The following is a 5,806-nucleotide window of genomic DNA, read 5'->3' as shown; positions in this document are numbered from 1 at the left end:
TTATGGAGCCAAGCAAACTAAAACTGTTAACTATCTCAATCTCTTCACCATCCATACTGATGCTGCCAATTGGCCCAGTGGTGAGAATCTTTGTTTTCTTCATGTTGAGCTTCAGTCCATATTGAAGACCGCAGTCCTTGACCTTCTGCAGCAAGCACTTCAGGTCCTCCTCAGTTCATTTTCAACCTCTACCATTTATTTTTGGTATTAAAAAATAAATTATGTTAAAGCACTTTTTAAATAATTTTTGTGTTTTCAAATAACAAATGCTGGCAAGGTTGTGGAGAAACTGGAACAATTATTCACTATTGGTGGAAATGTAAAATGGTACAACAACTATGGAAGACAGTATGGCGCTTTCTCAAAACGTTGGAAATAGAAATACCGTTTGACCCAGCAATTCCACTATTGGGAATATACCCTAAAGAAACAAGAATTGCCATCCAAGCAGATATATGCACACAAACGTTTATTGCTGCTTTGTTCACAATAGCAAAGAGTTGGAAACAACCCAAGTGCCCATCAACAAACCAATGGATAGAGAAGCTGTGGTATATTATGCAGTACTGAAAAACAAACATGGACTATTATACAAAAAAGGGTGTCTATGGTGGACATTATGCTGAGTGAAGTATCTCAGTCACAAAAAAGACAAATAGTGCATAGTATCACTGTTATAAAACAGGACTGACATGGGGGTTGAGAGAAAATAATAAAAAAGGGGATAAATAATACACACTACATTGAAGCAGACTAAGGAGAGAACTACATAAATGGAATATATGATTAGGTATGATTGGCATGACAAGAGTCCAGAATAAAAAGTGCATTGTAAAGTGGTCTGGGATAGGGGGGTTCTGTATAACAATTAAGAACGTTTAATCCAAAGAAAAAAATTACTTGGGGGGCGGGGGTTCAGGGAGGAAAATGTGCAGCAATGAATGAATGGAAAGATAAATTCTTTATACATTTAATCGTTGTTTGTGTGCCATTAAGTCGCTTGTGACTCATAGTGACCCTATGTACAAAAGCCCTAAACACTATTCTAACCTGTGCCAACTTCACCATCTCAAACACACTCATTCCCGTCACCCCACTCACATAATCGATCCATCTCATCGAAGGTCTTCCTTTCCTGCACCATTCCTTCATTTTCCCAAACGTGATGTTGCTCTCCAAGGACAAGGCCCTCCTTACAACATGCCAAAAGTACGTAAGACAAAGCTTCAGAATCATTGACTTCAAGGTGCATTCTGGCTTTGCCATCTACAAGACAAACCTGTTTGCTCTCCTAGCAGTCCATGGTATATTCAACACGCTTTTCTAGCACTACAGCTCAAAGGCATCAATTCTATTTCTATTACCCCTATTTACTGTCCAGTTCTCTGATGCATAACATGTAATTGCGAAGACTACAGCCTGGATCAGGTGCACCTTAGTCTCCAGCTTGAAATCGTTGCTCTTCAGTACTCTTGAGAGGTCCCTCACAGCTGACTTTCCCAATGCAATATGTCTCCAGATTTCCTGACGGCTGTTACCAAGAATGTTGACTGTGGAGCCAAGTAAAACATAAACTAAAACTTAACTATCTCAGTCTCTTCACCATCCATACTGATGCTGCCAGTTGGTCGAGGGGTGAGAATCTTTGTTTTCTTGATGTTGAGCTTCAATCCATATTGAAGCCTACAGTCCTTGACCTTCTGCAGCAAGTGCTTCAGGTCCTCCTCAGTTTCAGCAAGCAGAGTTATGTCATCCACAATATGCAGGCTGCTGATTCTTCCACCAGTCCTGCTGCCACATTCCTCCTTGTACAGCCCAGTGTCTTGGATGATCTGTTCTGCATACAGATTGAAAAGATATGGAGACAAAATACACCCCTGATGGACTCCCTTCTTGATTTTTAACCCTGTAGTGTCTCCTTGCTCTGTTCTGATGACTTCCTCTTGGTCCAAGTACAGATTTCGCATTAGCACAGTCAAATGTTCTGGGATTCCCATTCTTCTCAGAGTCAGCCACAGCTTGTGATCCACACAGTCAAAAGCCTTTGCATAGTGAAAGAAGCACAGATAGACATTCTTCTGGTATTCTCTGCTTTCTGCCAAGATTCATTTAACATTATCTATAATATCCCTAATAGATCTATCAACAATCTGCATTATGCAAGTAACACAACCCTGCTTGCTGAAACTGAAGAGGACTTGAAGCGCTTGTTGCTCAGGGTCAATAACTGCGGCCTCCAGTATGGATTGAGGCTCAATGTCAAGAAGACAAAGATTCTCACCACTGGACCAATTGGCAGCATGAGGATGGATGGCCAAGAGATTGAGATTGTTCACAGCTTTAATTTGCTTGGCTCCACACTCAACAAACTTGACATCAGTAGCCAGGAAATTAAAAGACATATTGTCATGGGAAATTCTGGTATTACAGACCTCTCCAAGGTATGGAAGAGCAATGGTGTCTCTCTGGAGACTAAGGTGTGTCTGATACAGGCCATGGTCTTTGCTATCACTTGCTATGCATCAGAGAGTTGAACAGTGACTAAGGACGATAGAAGGATAATTGATGCCTTTGAGCTGTGGTACTGGAAAAGAGTATTAAAGGTACTATGGACTGCTAGGAAAACAAACAAATTCATTCTGGAAAGGGTTAAACAGGGCAGCTCCTTGGAGGCAAGAATTCTGAGGCTTCGTCTAATGTACTTTGGACATGTTGTAAGGAGGGACCAGTCCTTGGAGAGAGACATCATGCTTGGTAGGGTGGAGAGCAGGAGCAGGAGGGGAAGGCCCTGTATGAGGTGGACTGATTCAGTGACTGGGGTAATCGGGATGGGAGTGTTAGAGACAGTGCGATTGGCACAGGACAGAGTGGAGTTTAGGGCTGTTGTACATAGGGTTTCTATGAGTTGCAAGCGACTCGACGGCACATAACAGCAACAACCATGACCTCTTCTAATTCCAGCCTGCACATCTGGCAGTTCTCTCTGTTGACATATTGTTCCAAATGTTTTTTGGATAATTTTTAGCAGAATCTTGCTTGCATGTGATATTAATGATGTTGTTTGATAATTTCCACACTGCTGGGTCACTTTTCTTTGCAATGGGAACAATTATAGAACTTTTCCAGTCAGTCAACCAGCTGGCTGTCCTCCAAATTTCTTGCCACAACTTAGTGAGCACATCCAGAGCAGCATCTGTTTGTTAAAGTAGATCAGTTGTTATGCTGTCAACTCCTGTGTCAGAAGGAATTGGCTGACACAGAGGAATTTCATGAAATAACATAAGAGCAAGAACCTATGGTAATGAAGGAGGAAGTTCAAGTTGCTATGAAGGAATTGGCAAAAAACAAGGCTCCTGGATGTGCTCACTTCATTGTGCCAGGAAATCTGGAGGACAGCCAGCTGGTCAACTGACTGGAAGAGATCGATATTTGTTCCCATTCCAAATAAAGTTGACCCAACAGAGTGTGGAAATCATCGAACAATATCATTGATATCACATGAAAGCAAGATTCTGCTGAATATTATCCAAAAACGTTTGGAACAATATGTCAACAGAGAACTGCCACAGGTGCAGGCTGGATTTAGAAGAGGTCCTGGGCCTAGAGATATTATAGCTAATGTAAGATGGATCTTGGTAGAAAGCAGAGAATACCAGAAGAATGTCTATCTGTGCTTCTTTCACTATGCAAAGGCTTTTGACTGTGTGGATCACAACAACCTATGGCTGACTCTGAGAAGAGTGGGAATCCCAGAACATTTGATTGTGCTAATGCGAAACCTATACTTGGACCAAGAGACAGTCATAAGAACAGAGCAGGGAGACACTGGATGGTTCAAATCAAGAAAGGGGTCCATCAGGGATGTATTTTGTCTCCGTACCTTTTCAATCTGTATGTAGAACACATCATCCAAGACACTGGGCTGTATGAGGAGGAATGTGGCATCAGATTTGGTGGAAGAATCCTCAACAACCTGCGTTATGCAGATGACACAACCCTGCTTGCTGAAACTGAAGAGGACCTGAAGTGCTTGCTGCAGAAGGTCAAAGACTGCAGTCTTCAATATGGATTGAAGCTCAATGTCAAGAAAACAAAGATTCTCACCACTGGGGCAATTGGCAGAATCAGTATGGATGGTGAAGAGATTGAGATAGTTAACAGTTTTAGTTTACTGGGTTCCACAGTCAACACTCTTGGTAACAGCAGCCAACAAATGAGGAGACGAATTGCATTTGGAAAGTCAGCTGTGAGGGACCTCTCAAGAGTACTGAAGTGGAACGACATCAGGCTGGAGAATAAGGTGGGCCTGATCCAGGCTATATAGTCTTTGCAATTACGTGTTATGCATCGGAGAGTTGGACAGTGAATAGGGTTGATAGAAAGAGAATTGATGCCTTTTAGTTGTGGTGCTGGAGAAGAGTGTTGAATATACCATGGACTGCTAGAAGAACAAACAGGTTTGTGTTGGAGATGGTGAAGCCAGAATGTTCCCTGGAGTCAAGGATTCTGAAGCTTTGTCTGACATACTTTGGGCATGTTGCAAGGAGGGACTGGTCCTTGGAGAGGGACATCATGCTTGGGAGAGCGGAGGGACGGCCCAGGAGAGGAAGACCCTCGATGGATGGATTCTGTGAGTGGAGTGGTGGGAATGAGTGTGTTTGAGACAGCGAGGTTGGCACAGGATAGAATAGCGTTTAGGGCTCTTGTACATAGGGTTCCTATGAGTCGCAAACTACTCGATGGCACACAACAACAACAATAAGAAGATCATTTAACATTCTACCCAAACTATCCTTAAGTATTGCCACCCATAGCTTGAATTTGTTGGCCTTTCAGTAAAATCTAAAAAGAAAGGGGGGGGGGGAGAAATGGAGAGAGACTCTTCGCTCTTGGTGTATGGATCATATGGATTAATGATAGGCTCATGAAGCTAAAACGAACTTTAAATAACAAAATCACCTCATTTGACTCTATAAACTTCTGGGGTCTACAGACATTGGGTAAAGCATATTAAACTAACCTGAGAGACCTGAGAAACAGAGATTCCAGCACCTGTAAATATAATGTGATTGCTAGGTTAGAAATAATGAATTTATTTTTTAAAGTGAACTGGGAGAGGGAGAAGGGCTAGATAGGGGATAATTGTGCAACAATGAATGGATAAAAATGTAACTTCTGTTTAAATATTTATCACAATCACAGTTAAAATGAAATTTAAAAAAGAAATGTGTGTTTAGAGAAATGGGAAGATTGGAGCCACATACATTTTCTTTGTGATAATAAAAATCATACTTGCTAACTACTTACCAAAAGAAGTAACTTTTGTGTTTATCCAAATATTTACCATGCAATTAGTCTTTCCCCCTTCCAGCAGATTTACATTTAGAATTAAGACCTTTCAAAACAAATATAATTTATATTTCTGTAGTATAACAAATTTTATGAATTAATATTTGCTTATAAATGGTTTGTTTTTTAACACTTTAAAAAATGTTGTCAAAGTAAAGTTTGGATTTAATATTCTCTAATTATATTTTAGATACTAAAAGTGGACATAATGTGTAGCTACTCGTGAGCTAATCTAGTAAAACTATAGCTGTGATATTCATCATTTATCAGATTGATTACACCTGTAGAAGGAAACGTTGGAGAAGTTCAATATCAGCAGTGAAACTAGGCTAGGTTCTGATTGTGTAATAGATAATCAACTGCTCGTATGCAAGTTCAAATTAAAACTAACCTTAATCTAGTTACCGGTATTTTATACACCAACTCAGGAATAGGTTTGAGGCCTTGAACACTAATG

The sequence above is a fragment of the Elephantulus edwardii genome, unplaced genomic scaffold (assembly GCF_000299155.1).
Source record: "Elephantulus edwardii isolate Elephantulus edwardi_28Jun2011 unplaced genomic scaffold, EleEdw1.0 scaffold00085, whole genome shotgun sequence".
NCBI classification, from domain to species: domain Eukaryota; kingdom Metazoa; phylum Chordata; class Mammalia; order Macroscelidea; family Macroscelididae; genus Elephantulus; species Elephantulus edwardii.
Note: the sequence above shows the minus strand (reverse complement) of the source record.